This window comes from Chiloscyllium punctatum, chromosome 1 (assembly GCF_047496795.1).
Source record: "Chiloscyllium punctatum isolate Juve2018m chromosome 1, sChiPun1.3, whole genome shotgun sequence".
Classification (NCBI taxonomy): domain Eukaryota; kingdom Metazoa; phylum Chordata; class Chondrichthyes; order Orectolobiformes; family Hemiscylliidae; genus Chiloscyllium; species Chiloscyllium punctatum.
In genome coordinates this window covers 66,245,031-66,263,572 of record NC_092739.1, presented here as the reverse complement: position 1 = coordinate 66,263,572, position 18,542 = coordinate 66,245,031, and the positions used below count along the sequence as shown (strand labels likewise).

General features: G+C 41.5%; 1 protein-coding gene across 7 annotated transcripts in view; it reads right to left on the bottom strand.

Annotated features, from left to right (window-relative positions):
• LOC140472397 (Krueppel-like factor 3) overlaps nt 1-18,542 on the bottom strand; it is an 88,969-nt gene that overhangs the window by 47,649 nt on the left and 22,778 nt on the right. For 2 of the 7 annotated variants that reach the window (XM_072567538.1, XM_072567542.1), the window contains exon 3: nt 14,198-14,353. The exons of the other annotated variants lie outside the window; for them this stretch is intronic. The gene's annotated coding sequence lies outside the window, so the exon portion shown is untranslated. The remainder of the gene's footprint in view (nt 1-14,197; nt 14,354-18,542) is intronic. 7 annotated transcript variants of the gene reach the window in all.

The window sequence follows — 18,542 nt, the reverse complement described above, 5'->3', positions numbered from 1 at the left end:
TCTCAAGGAAGTGAAGGGACTTGCATTGATATAGCATCAGTCACAACCTCAGGACATTCAAACTTGATTTATACCAACAAGGCACTTTTTGAAGTGTAGCCCCTATTGTAATTTAGGAAATGCAGGAACCATATTGTCTGTTAATTTGCTCATGATCAGTTAGTGGACAGTTAACTTGCGTTTGGGATGTTGGTCGAGTTACAAATATTAGTCAGAATATTTAGAGAACTCTCCAGCATTCAGCACATGAACAACACAGCCTGACACGGGAAAGGTGGATTACAGTTGAAACATAGTGCTTACTTCAGTTAGTAATGCACAAAAACTGTGGGACTGATTTGTATTGCAATACCACCACTGATCCCACTTACCATCAGCGACAGTGCAGGAGAAACAGAGATTCTCCCAAGCAGTCTGCATTTCATGGGGTTTTTCCATTCCCACAATATGCATTGGTAGAAAATACCAGTTGGCCATTTTTTTCTCCAGCAGCAGCCAGCTGACTGGTCAGCCCGTGATAATATTTCACCCTTTCTGGCACTTTGACCCAGAAGCAGAAGTGAAAGTTGCGACTCAGTAACTTGTGCCAAATGACGTGCTATATCCCACAGGACTGGCAGGTTGAGAATACTGCTGAACCACTTCTGCTTGAAGCAGCTCTTTAAAGCTTAAGGGCACATGGCATACAATTTTGAATGGATCTGCAGCACAGTTTCACTGTTGGAAACCTGCACGACCTGAAAGTACCAGTAAGGAGATTACTTTGTGACAAGCATAAAAATAGTAAAATATAAATGATCCACGTAAATGCATACACCCACTGAACCAGTTGTAAATGCCATAAACAACAAGCAGCATATAGCACTTTCTACATAGTATCCTATGTAGAAAACTTTTAATAAATCTGAAACAAGAGACTGAATGTTTGCTGTGGAACTTTGGTTAAAAAATGGCAAAAATGATTATCAGAAGTCTTTTCTTTTCATTATTTCAACAAAGACATGAACGGAAATAAAATAAATGTTTAAACCCTTTGTTAAATTAGCAGGCAGACAAAGGTGTTAATGTTTCTTGCAATTTTCACACAATACAACTTCAATTTCTAAATTGTCAAGTTACAACATAAGTTTCTGACCTCAGACTGTTAGGATAGACAGGACACTGAATCCAAACAATGGAGTAAATTCTCCACACAGGAGTTAAAGGAAATATCAATGTTTCAACAATATACAATTTAAAATATCTCAAACAGATCGTGACCCTTTGCAAAAAAGAGGATGTGGACACCAGCTTAAAAGATTAATTCACTATAACACAGAGTGAGTCCTGTTCTGAAGGGCATTTGAAAGCTCCTTGGAAAAATGTCAGTTGGCACTCCTTTTGTTTCCCACCCACCTATTCCAGGAATTCATATCACACTGTCAGCTAGATAACAAAACATCCAGAGTGTTTCTATTTCCTTGATTAGCAGTTTGTATTGCCATAACCGTTCATCTCTCAACGTATTCTTGAGCAGGGACACACAATTAGTCCTATAATTCACAGAAAATCAATACTAGAAATGTACAAAGAACAAAAATATAACCCAACTGAACAAAACATTATTTTTCATAAGGATATTGCATTTGTTTTCATCCATAAAATTGAGACATACAGTCACATCTTGCCATATACAATTACCATGCTTGGTGCACTCCCATGGTTTTTCCGTTCACTAACTACATAATTCAATGGAAAACATCATAATATGCGCTTCTGGCAGGGAAAAAACAACTATGATAGAAGCACAGATTGGGAAATGAAGTAAAGTAAGTTTTGCCAAAGTACAGCTGGGTGACAAATAACAATGGAACTGGAGTGGGTAAAGAATAAAAAGCAAAATGTAATGTCAGTGTTACTGAAAAAGCAGGAAATGGAACAAAATTAATCAGCAGCTCATTTTACACTTTGCCCAGGTTTCTTTTCCATTGAAGTCAATGGGGAAATAATCCAGACATCGTGTAAACAAACATTCAAAATAGGAGCAGATATAGATCATTCTGCCTCTTGAACCTGCTTCACCATTCAATGCATAAAGATCATAGTCAGTATGTTTGTGTTCTGTATTCCCCATAAAGAGAAAGTAAGGACTGCAGATGCTGGAGATCAGAGTCAAATAGTGTGGTGCTGCAAAAGCAGAACCGGTCAGGCAGCACCCGAGGAGCTGGAGAGTTGATGTTTCGAGCATAAGCTCTTCTTCAGGACTTTTGTATTCCCCATTTCCAGCTACTCAGCAACCCTAACCTCCTGCCTCGGAAGAATCCATCTACCACTAGCTTAAAAATATTCAACAACTCTGTCTCCACCATCTTCTGGATCTGTCTGTTCACCACAATTTGTTATTTTGCAAATTTCAGCCCTAATGTACAAATATTAAGTTACAAAATTGCTTTGAAAAAAGAGATAATAGTTTAATGATATTTATGATTCTGTTTCTATATAGATAGATTTGCTAAGGTAACTTATTTTGTGATTGCCTTCAATTAACTTAACTGAACATACTGTCTAGAAATCTTATGGAAGATTCTTTGAATCGGATATAGCTTTTATTATAATGGTTAAGTAAATTACATATACATTTCCTTGAAATAAGCATGATGCAGTGCTTGTACATCCCTGAATAGATAGATACCCAGCTTGGCAGAGAAGAGACTTAGACAATTCAATAAAGAACCATAAAAATTACTAATAATTGTGGCTTGCTGGTGTGTTTGGTAGACAGAGACATGATAAATCAGACATTCAAGAATTGTAAGTTCTTTCATGGCTACGCAATTCCTGTCAAAGCTTTGGCCTAGAAAACTAAAACAGCAATTATTTTACATAAACAACTTTCAGAATTTAATCTGGCAAACCAATTGCCCATTTTATTTATTTAAGCAGTTTTGCTTAATAAATCACACTACTTTGACAGTTGCAATGTATACAATGATTTGTACCTGACAAGAAGCCAAATTTTCATCTCCAGGTTGCAAAATCTGAGGTGGTCTTTTCACAACTTTACCTGCAATTATCATCAACGTGACAGGAGGCAGGTTCAGGGTGTAGATTGTGGCACATATGAGGCAGAGGTATCAAACAGTGCAGATTTTGCAGATCAGTTCAATTAGAGCAATGGCTTGCCATCCTTTCATTAGTCTTGCGATGATGATATTGCCAAACCTTTGTCAGGAATGCAGAGCAACACCATCCCCTCAAGAGATTCACACTTCATGAACTACACTGACTTGAGAAGGCAAACCACATTCTTATGCTGATTCATGCGATAGCATTTGGTAGTATTCTGGGGACCCGGGTTTGAATCCCACCATGGCAGATGGTAGAATTTAAATTCAACTAAAAGAAACTGGGAATTAAAAGTCTAATGATGACCATGAAACCATTGTCAATTGTTGGCAAAACCCACCTGGCTTACTAATGTCCTTAAAGGAAATAAACTGTCATCCTTACTTGGTCTGGCTTACATGTGACTACACACCAACAGCAATGTGGTTGATGCTTAACTGCCCTCTGAGCAATTAGGGATGGGCAATAAATGCTGGCCTTGCCAGCAACTCCCACATACTATAAAACAAAAAAAAACTGGAGCTCCGCTGAGCTTATTCTGGGTTGATTGCCACTCAGAGCAGCCAGGAATATCAAGAAAGGAGTATTCCCCAGAGATCCTCCTGCACCAGGTTGAGGCCCACATGAACATACTGTTCCCCAGTGGGCCAAAGCTACCTTGCAGTTCCCCAAAGCAGTCTAGTTGAGGTCACCAAATTGGCCAGTGCATTGACACAGCACCAGGAAACATGACATGCACCTTAAGCAACCTGGAATTTGCACTATATGAGGTGACTGAGATGCTCCTCTAATGTTTATATGCAGTCTGGCCTTGCTGCATGCAGCATAGCTGACCTCTTGTGTACACAATACAATGTGACATTACATAGTAGCAAGCATCTTTGGCTAAGGGAAATGATTTATGCACATTATGGAGAAAAAGAGGTGGTGAAGACATGGGAGACACGTTCGAGTGATTACCTAATACCAAAGCTCTTGGATGAGCATACACTTCACCCTTTCCACCTTTCAGGAGCTGAACGAGCTGCTGAGGACTGAGCTGGAGTGTGAGGCCCAAATTCCAAAGGATATCAGACCTTGAGGAGACAACAATGGCCATCTCAAGAATGCCTGCCGCAGAATGTATGGGTAGAGGCCAGTTCTCCATGGCTGGTGCACAAAGTCTCTTTCACAACTTGGCAGATGAGGTATAGGTTTATTCTGTTAAACACATGGGACTCAACAAAAATGTTGCAGGCCAGTCTGCTTTTTGCACAGGAAGCATTCCTGACCTGTGAAAAAGCCATGCAAAAGGTAGCATGGTTTCAGGAATGCAGAGTAAAATGGGATTTCCTCTGGGGAAGGAAATCTAGCTTGGCCTTTCAGAAATGCTCCTCCTCAGGCAAATGAAAATTTGGCGAGCCTGTTAGTCTTTTGATTTAGCCACCAGATTTAATTGTCAAATTAATCCAGCTTGCTGTTTTCTCTTTTCAGCTTTCAAATATGTATTCAGGAGAGATTTTAGTTTCTTTTTCGTGTAGTAATTGGTGCTGGTTTTAAAAAAAACATAGCTCCATTAGAAAACTTTTTCCGAATCCAAACGACATAGTCCACGTGTGCGTTATGACCACAAGCTCTAGCCACATTTACTCCCAACACCAAGTCTGGCAGTGATCCTGTTGTTTTATAAATGGGGGATTGTTTGTGCCCCTGGCAGCACAGAGACCCATCTCAAAGAGATGGTTTATCTAGACCGCAGACAAATATAAATCCCCACCAGTGCTGGTGCTGCCTGCCGAGGGACACTCTCTGTTCTGGCTGAATTTTCAGCCTGTAGGCCGGCAACAAAGTTTTGTTACTACTTTCTGTATGGACGAGATCGTGACTTTAGAGAAGATCCAGAGCCAGAATGCAAAAGAAATTTGAAACACAACTTGTTAGCAAATGTGACGATACAGGATTGCAGGAAAAAAAACTTAGGGCAACTTACATGGTTACATACTTAATGGAGGTAACTTTGTAGGACATAAAGAGCAGGGGAATTGCACTATTTAGATAGCGTCTTTGAAGTCAGCACTCACACAATGGGCCAAATGGCCTTCTGCTGTTTTACTATTCTATGACCTATGCTCAAATATTATGCATACAGTTAGAACGAGACCCTAGGTAAGTTTTACCAAGGGGTTATTACTGTTCCAGCTGGGGAAATCCCAAACTAACAAACTCCAAGGAGGAGGATGAATTGTCTCCCCTTCTTTATTCATCTACACCCTTGATTGCGACAACAAGAGTAATTTATAAAGTATTCCTTCCTGTGTGGATACCTTTCTCCCAGACCAAATGAATTTATTTTTGAAGGAGCCAATTTCACCAGACTCTTGAATTAACAGTTTGCCAGAACACTGATCTCAGCATCGTTCAGGTATGGATAATACTAGCACACACTTTCCTGGTCATGATTCCAAATATCCTCAGAAACATAACCCACTTTTCCACACCAGTCTTTCAGTTATGTGTTCATGTTCTTTAATTTTACGTACCTGACACTAATGCGAATGCTGTTCGGGTAATAATCTAGAGATTACAACTTCAAGGTTCTGCTTTTTAATTTGGCGCCTAGCTCCTCATAACCCCTGTGAAGCACCTCTTTCCTGCTTCTTCCCAGGTTGTTGGTGCCTCCATGAAACATAACCATTCGGTCCTACCCCACCACAGCAAGTTCCTTATCAGCTCCGAGCAGATGTCCCGAATCCTGGCACCAGGTGGACAAAGTCTATCCCCCTTACTGTATTATGACCTGCTATCAATGAGAGTTAATCGTGTTGCTCCCCACACTTGAATGCTCATCCAACCTGCAACCCCCATTTTTATCGAAACAGGTTGAGAGATAATCAAACCTATCAGACAGTTCCAGAGGCTGCCACTCCTGCTTTCTAGCCACCTTTATCTGCTTCATTCAGTCACACCCACCTCTCCCTGACCACTGACCAACTCAGAGGTCACTATCCTAAGTTGTGAGGCTGCCTCCTGGTACAAAGATTTCAGTTAGTTAATCATTACCCTCTTTGATGCACCACAATGCTGGTAGTTCAGCTTCCAACTCAAACTCTGAGCCAAAGTTGCTCATGCTTTAAGTACTCAGCACAAATGCGTTGGCATCCAGGAGTTCCCACATGCAACAACCCTCATACATTATCTGTTGGGCCATCCTTAATGGGTTTTAATTCTGTTATTCACTTACTTATGCTGCCTTTGATATATTTCATTAACATGTATACTGGACTATATTGAAATCTTAGAAAATAAAATACCATTAACATTCACCAGAGACTCACCAAACAGCTAACTCCTTTCTCTGTAATAGGACAAAGGCCAATTCCAATCAGTGTCAAGCTCTATGTTTGGCTATGGGCCATTTCCAGGGTTTTCCCCCTCTCAGTAATTCTGAGCCAAGAGAGCTGGACACTTGCATTAACCGTCTTTGGATGATGCACATCTGGGTCTCTTCTGGACAGAGACCCTATTAACCCTGTCGCAGCCATGGTGACTTCACACCAGGATTTATGTAAAATATATAGGATGTCAACATAATTAGAAACAAACATTTCCCCCACTCCCTCCCCTGCAAAGCAAATTGAAAGGGGGGTTAGCAAACAGAGTGTGACAAGTCCTTAATTCTTCTGTTCAGCTTTGCACAAGGAACTAACTGCTTCTCAAGTTAAAATGAAATTTTGCAGCTGTGTGCATAAGTCAAGAATAGATATTGACCATTTAGAGAAGTCAAAATTATCAGAACAGAGCTAAGTTCCACAATACACAAGTATCGATTGCACAGTGCGAAGGCGATTTGTGTATATCACACTGTATCCTTCCAACCAAGTCAGCAAATGCTCAAAAACATTTGTATGGATCAGAGAAGCTTAGGTGGGACTGGAAATAGTGATGATAATATCTTCAGAGTGGATAACATGTATGTCTTGAACATCCTTCTAAACAGCCCTAATAAAAGTTGGTCAGTGGTATGGGACTAAGAGTATAATAGCAGCCCATGCGATAACCTATTACTTTGTATGATTTCCCTTATCAGATCTCGGAGTTACTTTCCATTAATCTGTAAAATACATTTCAGGAATCATTTGCCCTCCAGTATTAGTTTATAACAGTAATCCATGATAAACACGGCCTAACATATATGAACATAGAGATGACGTCCACGTTTCACTGTGATAAACAATGGAGATTTAAAAAGTGACCGCTAAAGTATTTGCTCAGGGTGGAGGGTTTTACAATTTCAATATCATTTGCATGTGTGAAAGAAGATGACATCTTAATCAAGCCAAAACCTCAGGCGATATATTCAAAATGAGAAGTCTCAATACATTAAAAGACAATGGGTGTGCCTGTAATGAAGTTATTCTCAAATGCATATGAAGCAGCAAAATTAGTTAAGATCAAAACTGAGGTTATATTATTCTAAGCTTTATGCAGACCCACCATTATATTTAAAGCCTTTGTAACAGAGATAGACAGGTGCCCAATGCAATCTGTAAAAGTTCTTACGCTGCCTTTCTCTTTCAGAGTCAAAAAGGGGGAAAGCACAGCCAGTCAGGCAGCATCTGAGGAATAGGAGAATCGACGTTTAGAGCTAAGCTCTTCATCAGGAACATTCCTGATCTGGAACTTTCCCTCTTTTTTTTCCTCTGTTGCATATTGCTATTTCCAAAGAGAAGTTTTTAATCATTGTATCTACCACACTCCAGAATACAAAGTCCATATAAACACATTTAAACACTATCAATATTTTAATAGAGTCAGGTGATACGTTGAAAAGTGGCGCTGAAGGTAGGAGGGGGGGGGTTCATGTGGAGCTAAGAAAAACCAGCAGAGACCTGGTGGGCCAAATGGTTTGTCTCTGTGCTCAAAGGTTTTCTGTTCTGATTAATATTTTTGTTTATAAAAAAGTTAGACCATCAGGTTTCATGATGCAAGCAGAAGTTAATCACGTGTACTGCTGACTGGGAACAGTGCCTGACATCAGAATGAACTCAGGTTCTCAATCTGGCATCAGTGTGGAGTAATCCCAAATCAGCACAGGATGGTCAGACATAGGATAGATGGAACCTCAGCCTAAAACATGTTTCAACTGTAGTACATAGCCCACTGTATGTAATGACCATTTGCATACTCTTTGCAATTTTACCTTTTTGATCCAAACCACGCCAGTGTACTGGTAAAGTCACTATCTTGCAGTTGATACAAATGACAAAATTATAATCCTGCAAATCACATGACCATGAAAGACTTTCAATACCTAATAAATACAAGACAATTCCTAGGTTATATTTTACTTCCTTGAATAGTGTAAGTTTGTACACAAAAGCACTGACATAAAAGCTCCTGCCAGCATTCCAGATCAGGCAGGCTATACTTGTTTTATCATTCAAACTGCCAACCAACTAGTAGAATTTATTGTCCATTTCCCATGACCCTTAGGATTGCAATGGTGATCTCCTTCTGAAAGCACAGCAGTCCATGGTTTGAAGGTATATCTACAGTGCTGTGAAGAGAGGAGTTCCCTGACTCTGACTCAGTAAAACTGAAGGAGTCTCAATATAGGTGAGGCAGTATTTAATACTGACGACTGCAGGCAACTACACATGCACACTCTTTGGTTCCAAGCACTGATAGCAACGTGTAGTTGTTTTTGGTTTCAAGAAGTCTATGTAAGAATCCTACTCACTGACTACAGTTCAGCCTTCAACACTATTATCCCCTCTAGACTGATTACTAAATTTAGTAATCTCGGACTAAGCTCCACTCTCTGCAAACGGATCCCCAGTTTCCTGACCCACAGGCCACAGTCAGTCAAGGTTGGGGACGATATTTCATCCTCACTAACACTCAGCACTGAAGCCCCTCAGGGGTGTGTACTTAGCCCCTACTGTACTCACTATACACCTATGACTGTGTCACCAAATACCAGACTGATGCCATTTACAAGTTTGCTGATGACACTACCATAGTTGGTCGAATCTCAGATGGCGACGAAACAGACTACAGATGGGAGGTAGAAGACCTGGAAAAATGGTGCACTGAGAACAACTTAGCTCCCAATGTCAGCAAAACCAAGGAACCCATTATTGACTTTCATGGGATATTACTCATGCCCCCCCCCACACATTAACAGTAGAGGTGGAACAACAATGTCAAGCTCCTGGGAGTGGTCATCAACAAAAAGCGTTCTGGGACTCTTCATGCGAATGCACTGATTACAGAGGCCTAGCAACGTCTCTGCTTCCTCAGGCAGCAGAGAAACTTTAGCATGATGGCAAATACCCTTGCCAACTTTTATAGGTGCGCCATTGAGAGCATTCTGTCTGGATGCATCACTACCTGGTATGGCAACTGGACCATTCAAGATCGGAGACAGTTAGAGGGAGTGGTGAACTCAACCTGGAGAATCACAAAGGCTAACCTCCCACCTATAGAATCCATCTACAAGACCCGCTGTCAAGGAAAGGCCGCCAGCATTCTCTAAGATCCATCCCACCCTGGCAATGCTTTTATACAACCTCTACAATCGGGGAAAAGGTACAGAAGCCTGAACACACGCACCAGCCAGTTTCAGAACAGTTTCTACCCTACTGTTGTTAGAATACTGAATGGACTCTCACTCTTAGCATTCGCCTGTACCTGTTTTTGGTTTTTGCCGCTGTTTGCCTATTATTTACTTAACTATACTATTTAACTATGAAATCTGCCTGCATTGCTCACAAGACAAAGCTTTTCATTGTGCCTCGGTACACGTGACAAATTCAATTCAATGAGACGTCATGGGCAAATATATTACTCTATATATGTGCAAGGAAGTATGCGCAATTTTGAAGTGGGCTTCAGTAATAGGGAGAAGAATGCCAGACATGGGATGGGGATGGTGGAAAATTCCCAAAATGAGAAAGGAAGAGAAAGACAGCCCCAGAGCCAGAGATTGGGGAGGTGAGCTGACATGGAGGTCCCAGGAGCTTGGAGACCCTTCCTTCTGTTTACCTTCTTTACTCTCCCCGGCCCTCCTGGTCACCCTCACCATCCCTTCCACCCTCCATCAATACCCCACCCCCCCCCCCCCCCCCTACCCAGTCCCAACACTCCTCCACCCACTCTGGCTATGGCCTCCTGAAACCTGCATCCATACAATTCAAGTGGCACAGAGTGAGCATGCAGCAGTGTTTGCAAACGCAGCCCATTGAAGATGTGCCCAAGTGACAGCTGCACTTGGCCTTCCCGTCAGCAGAGATCATGCACTTGGAAAGAAAGGAGCCTTGATGAGTTGTGGCAGTGCACTTTGTACTGACAGATGTAGAAGCCATAATATGCCAGTCGTGAAGGGAATGAATCTTGAAGGTGATAAGAATTGAAGTGCATTTTTAGCTCAGTTGTTTCAGAACTGTTACTGCACTAGCATTTACTGGAAGATATGGAACTGCTTTTCCAAAAACACACTTTAATTAATGATATGAATAAATTAGATGACATAAAATACAAAACAAATAAGTTTGTTTTTAATCCTGTATGTCACTTACTACATCTATATTTATGTTTAACATTTAACAGGTCAATGCAGTTCTTCTGTTTTCAGCTCCTCAATGTACTAAAGCAGGAGCTTCTCTCAGCAAGTAGTCTTGAACCTTGGAACGTGCCAAACTGAGTTATGTTCTGTCCACAGAAAACAGGTTAGACGAAATCCGATAAGTCACCACTCCATTGGTCTGCGTGCAATCAAAGTGACGAGAGGTCTCACTAACAGTATATCAAGTTACACTTATTCAGCAGTAAACTGCTAACTGATGCCAATTTTCCTAGAGCTCTGTGTCACATTCAGTCAAATATTGCCTTAATGTCAAGAGCAGTTACTCTCATTCTACCGCAGGAATTCAACTCTTTTGTCTATGTTTGTCTACAATTGGCTGACAGGTCTCCTTCTGCACAGCAACACTCCTGTGATTCTGTTTGGACCAGGCTTGCAATGTGGTCTGAAGCCAAGTGGGCACTGTGGTACTCAAACTGCGTATCAGTGACCAGGTCACTATCGAGTGCTGCTTGATAGAAGATGTCATCTGCAATACCATGTCCTATCACCCAGCTGATATTATAGAGAAAACCAATAGGGTGGTAGTTACCTGGGTAAAAACAATGACTGCAGATGCTGGAAACCAGATTCTGGATTAGTGGTGCTGGAAGAGCACAGCAGTTCAAGCAGCATACGAGGAGCAGTAAAATCGACGTTTCGGGCAAAAGCCCTTCATCAGGAATAAAGGCAGTGAGCCTGAAGCGTGGAGAGATAAGCTAGAGGAGGGTGGGGGTGGGGAGAAAGTAGCATAGAGTACAATGGGTGAGTGGGGGATGGAATGAAGGGTGATAGGTCAAGGAGGAGAGGGTGGAGTGGATAGGCGGAAAAAGAAGATAGGCAGGTAGGACAAGTCCGGACAAGTCATGGGGACAGTTACTGAGCTGGAAGTTTAGAACTAGGGTGAGGTGGGGGAAGGGGAAATGAGGAAACTGTTGAAGTCCACATTGATGCCTTGGGGTTGAAGTGTTCCGAGGCGGAAGATGAGGCGTTCTTCCTCCAGGCGTCTGGTGGTGAGGGAGCAGCAATGAAGGAGGCCCAGGACCTCCATGTCCTCAGCAAAGTGGGAGGGGGAGTTGAAATGTTGGGCCACGGGGCGGTGTGGTTGATTGGTGCGGGTGTCCCGGAGATGTTCCCTAAAGCGCTCTGCTAGGAGGCACCCAGTCTCCCCAACGTAGAGGAGACCGCATTGGGAGCAACGGATACAATAAATGATATTAGTGGATGTGCAAGTAAAACTTTAGTTACCTGGATTGGATTTGACCTGATTTTCTTTGTGAGCAGGAAATCAGAGGTGATTTTTCACATTATTGAGTGGATGCTAGTGTTGTAGCTGCACTGAAACAGCTTAGCTTGAGACACAGCTAGTTCTTGAGCACAAGTACTTAGGACGAGAGCTGGGTTGTTGTCAGCCCCAATGTTTTTGCTGTATCCACTGCACCCAGACATAGTCTGATATCAGGTGGAATGAACTAAATTGGCCAAAGATTGGTCTCCACCAATGAAAATGATATTTTAATAGAATCTTCTGCTCCAATAGCTCCCTAATTATCCATCACCATTCACAGTTGGATATGGCAAGACTGCAGATCCATTATCTGATCCTTCGTACTGTTTTCTTATATTTCCAGAAGAAATGTCCGGCACATCTAATTTGCCCCACCCTGATAACTGCCTCCCTCCAAGGATGCCTTTGAGCAGCTTTGTCAACTTAATCATGAAATTTTGCGAATACTGTCCATTGTCACCGTTGACATGTACATGACAATTAAAGTGACTGCTGACTTCAAATACTATGTCTCGGAATCATTCCAGAGAGCCTAGAGGCATCCGCGCTACATTAGCCAGGCACTTGTTGAGTAGTATATTATCAAAGTGGCTGTCAATTTCTGACAAGCAATTTTTTTCAGAAACTGTGGGGGTCTCACATAAATGTTCAAAAATCAAGTCTTTACTTCTTCCATTGTTTGTTTTAATGTTTCTGTCATTGACATTCCATCATTGTCATGAGCCATTCCACAGCCTTAAGGGCAAATGGGAAGCCAGTTCTGAGGTCACTGTAATACTAGTTGTTTAAGGCCATAAGAAACAGGAACACAAGTAGGCTCAATGGCCCGGTCATTCAATAGGATCATGGCTGATCTGACATTCCTCACGTCCATTTTCTTGCCTGTTCACCATAAAAGGTTCCGTGACTGATCAAGAATATGCAGAAGGACTCTGCCCCCACAGTTTGCTGTGGCAAGGAGTTCCAAAGACTCTTGAACCTTAGAGAAGAAATTCATCCTCACCTCCATCTTAAACTGCCACCCCTTTCAATCGGAGATAATGCGCTCTAGTGCCAGACTCTCCCCCCAAGGGTGGTAACATCCTTTTAACATTTACTGTCAAGCCCCTTAAGAATCCTTTATATTTCAATGAGATCACCTCTCATTTTTCTAAACTCTGGTGAGTAGAGTTCCAACCTGTTTAGCCTTTGCTCATAACACAATCCCTCCATACCAGGGTTCATCTAGTGAACCTTCTCTGAACTGCCGCTGATGAAATTATATCTTTCCTTAAGTATTGGGCCCAAAACTGTTCACAATACTCCAGATGCAGCCTCACCAGCACCTTGTTGCAGTAAGACTTCCCTTCTTTTATACTCCAACTCTCTTGAAATAAGGGCGAACATTCCATTATTTCTCTGTAATGAAGCCATGGTGGTTCTGCTGGATTGGTTATGATTTTTCCAAATGTTCTAGTATTTCCTTAATAATTTATACCAACACTTTTCTAAAAATAGATGTTGGACTAATTGGCCCATAGTAACCATTTTTTTGCCTCCCTCCTTTTTGAATAGGGCTATCACAATAACAGTCTTTCCGATCTTCTGATATTTCTCCAGAATTCAATGATTTTCGGATTGATTCACACTGTACTGGATTGTTGGGGTAGTTGGATTGATTGTCTCATCCAACTCCACCGTCTGAGACCAAGAATGTGACGTGCGAAGAATCACATTGTACCAAAGTGCCCTGGTACACCCATATGCCAGGATGTTGTGATTAAAGTTACTCATTGCAAATCTTACTCAAGAGCCAATTAATATATTTATCTTCTGATGTCACCACTCTCCATTCAGAATGGGTGTGGTATGCTACTTGACACACTCAATTTGCTAGATCCTGGTCTTCAAGACACTGCTGCCAATAATTAATTAACACAACAAGGACCATTTCTCTATACGCTCCATATTCTTCCCAGTGCAGAATCTGTCTAACTGCCAATGGTGAGGCTTTGCATGACTTCATTGTGGAACTTTCTCAAACACTACCATTGCTTACAAGTGCATCACGCAAATGGAGAAGGTATTGTTGACCAACACAAACTGAAGTGGAGTTATTGAAGCATGTATCCGAGTATATGGCAGCTTTATACTTTGGTACATGTTATCAACAGACAGGGCCAATTCTGAGCTATGCTTGTTCCCATTTCAGCTTTCCTCACCTGTTGCTAGTGTTAGTGAACTGTCGAAAATTCTTATGGAAGTATTCGGGGACAGTGGGTTTTTCCAAGTTAGCATTTCTGATGTAGATTTTCACATGAGGGAACGAGTTGGTAAGGGACAGCAAGGCAAAATGACATTTCTCAGAGGCTGTCAATCTGAAAAAAAATCATAACATCAAACACGTGAAATTATAAGGTATCAACAGAGGTCTGAGTACAATGACACAAATCTACTCAGCATTTGTGATTAACTAGCAACTTGGAGAGGCCATATAGAATGGTTATAATGGCTGACAAAATCCCGTAGTGAAATAATGGGCAGTTTTGTAATGGTGGAAGGTAGTTAATTAATACACTGTAAAATTGGTGGCGGCATTTTCATTCAGCACAACATTTACATTTGCATAGCACCATTGGCATTGCAGAATCTCCAATGAAAAGGGATGCTACACCCAAGCATGAAGAAAAGTTGTTGCTGATTTACAGCAGGGTTTAGGAGGGTTCAATTAATTCCATATATAATTTTTTTTACATTTGATTTCAGGCTGTTTGGATGTGAATCATTGGGAGCAGATATGGAAAAGATCCTCCAATCATTCATCAATACTGTTCCACAATTTCAGTGCACAAGAAAAATTATTCCTGTTGTAGTATATGTGGCTGAAATGCATAATCTACAGCTATTCATCATGGCAACAACATCATGCATTTGTATGGAACACAAAACGTACAGTTAAAAAAGATGCAAGGGGCTTCTTTCGCCTGAAAGTATCTGGGTGCTCTTGTACATTAATCACAAGATGATGGTTAGGAGGATAACTGGATTGTTGGTCTTTGTTAGTTTCATATTCCATTCCCTTTGCAACAAGGTATTGGTACAGTGCATTGTTAAGACCACATCGTCATAGAAACAGACCCTTTCGTCCAACTCATCGATGCCAACCAGATATTTAAATTAATCTAATCCCATTTAAAGGATTGTGTATACTCTTGGTCTCCTAGTACTTCAGAGTAGGGATTTACTGAGAAAAGATTGAACAATTTCGTCCTATACTCATTGGAGAGGAGTATAGTAGAATGAGAGGTGATCTTATTTGAAAATATCCAATTCTAGGAGCTTCACAGATGCTGGAAATTGTGGGTACTGAGAGGATATTTCCTGAGTGGGAGTTTAAAAGTGAGGCATTGCCCATTTAAGAAGGAACTTCAAGACCTTGCCCATAGGAAGGAACTTTGTTTCTCAGAGGGCAAACATTAGTCTTTGGAATTTTCTTCCACAGTGAGCAGTAGAGGCTGGATCATTTAACACATTCAAGGCAGTGGCTAGATTTTTGATCTACAAGGGAGTCAAAGATTACGCAGAAAGTAGAGTTAAGGCCACAATCCTACTGAATGACACAACAGGCTAGGTTGGGCAAATGGCCGACTCATGCTATTCCTTTTGATCTTATGTTTACAGGAACGTAACCGAAAGTAACAGTGACATATATATTGTGATATACCAGGTTGACCAAAATGCTCTTTTCTGTGAAAAAAACCTCAAGACAGGTGAAGATAGAGAGGGATGAAATCAGGAATGTGCAAGATGCCAGAATTGGAACAGCATTAATATCTTGGAGAGTCGTCGAGCTGGAGGAGTTTACAGAAATAACAAAGGTTCAATCCATTGAAGGATTTGAAAACAAAAGTGAGAATTTTAAAATCAAGGAATTGCAAGAGTGGAAATGAATGTGGGTCGGCACACAGAGATGTTGAATGAACAGGGCTTGGTGCGAGTCAACAGAGAGGCAGTAGAGGTTTTGAATAAGCTCAGGTTTACAAGGGTGGATGTTGGGAGGCTGACCAGGCTATCATTCAATTGAAGAAATTCAAAATCAAATGTATAACTTCGTGGAGAAAGTGAGGGTTGCAGATCAGAGTCGAAAAGTGTGGTGCTGGAAAAGCACAGTAGGTCAGGCAGCATCCGAGGAGCAGAAGAATCAATTTTTTGGGCATAAGCCCTTCTGAACTACTAGGAGACCAAACTACAAGGAGTCCTCCAAATTGGACTAGATTAATTTAGGATATCTGGTCGGCATGGACTGATTGGACTGAGAGGTCTCAACAATGGACTGTAGCAATACTTTGTCACTTTTGCAACAAAGACCATTCCTGATGAAGGGCTTATGCCCGAAACGTTGATTCTCCCGCTCCTTGGATGCTTCCTGACCTGCTGTGATTTTCCAGTAACAAATTGTATAACTTCTTGATCAAACATGTGATGATTCACTTGTATACCAATGATTCATTTTCATTGTTCAGTGATTAGCAGAATGTATGATTAGGAAATAATTGGTTTGAAACCTTCATACTTGTTGAGTCACTAACTCAAAAATGGTTTAGGCCAATTGTTTACCTGGTTTTGGTAATGCTTCATTCAGGTGCAAATTATTCCTGCTTTTACCATTATTTGATAGAAAGATGTGGTCTGAACCAGACATAAAGCAGTGTTTCTCTTGTGTACAAAACCTGCTTTAGATGTCAAGAAAAATCAAAACATACTTTATATTAGAACCCATAAACAAAAAGGCACTGTATTAAAGTAGGATTTCCACACTGCCAAACGATGCTCAATGGTGCTGCTAAATGCTGAACATACCAGTGTCATGAGCTGAAGTGATCTCACGGTGTACAACAACAGCAACATGTGTCAATGCATGGTGCAGCTACTGGCAAAGTCTGTTTTTTTCCACCATTGGGAACAAATATTTACTCTTTACTATGACTGGCCTTAAAAGGTCAAAAAGTACCAGAAATGGGTCCGGGTCTTCAACTAAAAACAGTTATTGAAGCTGCCACGAATGTATTTTAAAAATGTACAAGGAATGAAATGGCATTGGGATGATTTTGTTTCAGGTGAGCCCTTGGGAAAAACAGTCATTTAAAGAAAGACAGGCTTGTATTTATATAGCAGCTTCCCAATCACAGGAGGTCTTGAAGTATCGCATTGCCAAAGAAGTTGTCTTTTGAAATGGACTCACTGGTGCAAAATAGAGAAAGCACCAGCCACAATGCACATAGTAAACACACACCAAACAGCATCACAGTTAAACTTTTTTTTGTTGTTGATTCAGGGATAAATATTGACCAGAAATAGCTTTCTAGCTCTTCAACCTCAGTTTAAGATTTCATCCTTTTCAGCCTAATTGACAATCCAGCACTCTTCCCGTCAGTACTGCACTGGAGTATCCGTTTTGACGTATGTGCTCAAACCTTCAAGTAGAACTTGAACCAGTAACCTCCTGACTATCAACTGAGACACGTTTGTACCTTCAGTCTTTCTCTCCACATTGACACGTGAAACAACATGTGAAACATCATGCACCAAATGCTGATCCACTTGCACATTGCATCCTCTTATTTGACATTGTGAAGACATTGCCACTACAATTCTTTTGCAGCAATTAAAAGTAAAATATTTACAAAGCTACCGATTGGCTGAGGACTGATGCAAGAGAGAATAAGAATTCAATGTGAGCAATCTAATTTAGAGGCTTTTGTCCCATGGGATTAGGGTTGAACACTGAATTTATATCAACGAGGTAAAAACAATGACTGCAGATGCTGGAAACCAGATGCTGGATTAGTGGTGCTGGAAGAGCACAGCAGTTCTGGCAGCATCCAAGGAGCTTCGAAATCGACGTTTCGGGCAAAAGCCCTTCATCAGGAATAAAGGCAGTGAGTCTGAAGTGTGGAGAGATAAGCTAGAGGAGGGTGGGGGTGGGGAGAAAGTAGCATAGAGTACAATGGGTGAGTGGGGGAGGAGATGAAGGTGATAGATCAGGGAGGAGAGGATGGAGTGGATAGGTGGAAAAGGAGATAGGCAGGTCGGACAAGTCCGAACAAGTCATGGGGACAGTTACTGAGCTGGAAGTTTAGGACTAGGGTGAGGTGGGGGAAGGGGAAATGAGGAAACTGTTGAAGTCCACATTGATGCCCTGGGGTTGAAGTGTTCCGAGGCGGAAGATGGGGTGTTCTTCCTCCAGGCGTCTGGTGGTGAGGGAGCGGCGGTGAAGGAGGCCCAGGACCTCCATGTCCTCGGCAGATTGGGAGGGGGAGTTGAAATGTTGGGCCACGGGGCGGTGTGGTTGATTGGTGCAGGTGTCCCGGAGATGTTCCCTAAAGCGCTCTGCTAGGAGGCGCCCAGTTTCCCCAATGTAGAGGAGACCGCTTCGGGAGCAATGGATACAATAAATGATATTAGTGGATGTGCAAGCAAAACTTTGATGGATGTACTTGACAGTAATGAGCATTGCAAATTGCAGGAGCCATATTTGAAAGTGAGTTACTAACCTTTAAATCTTCC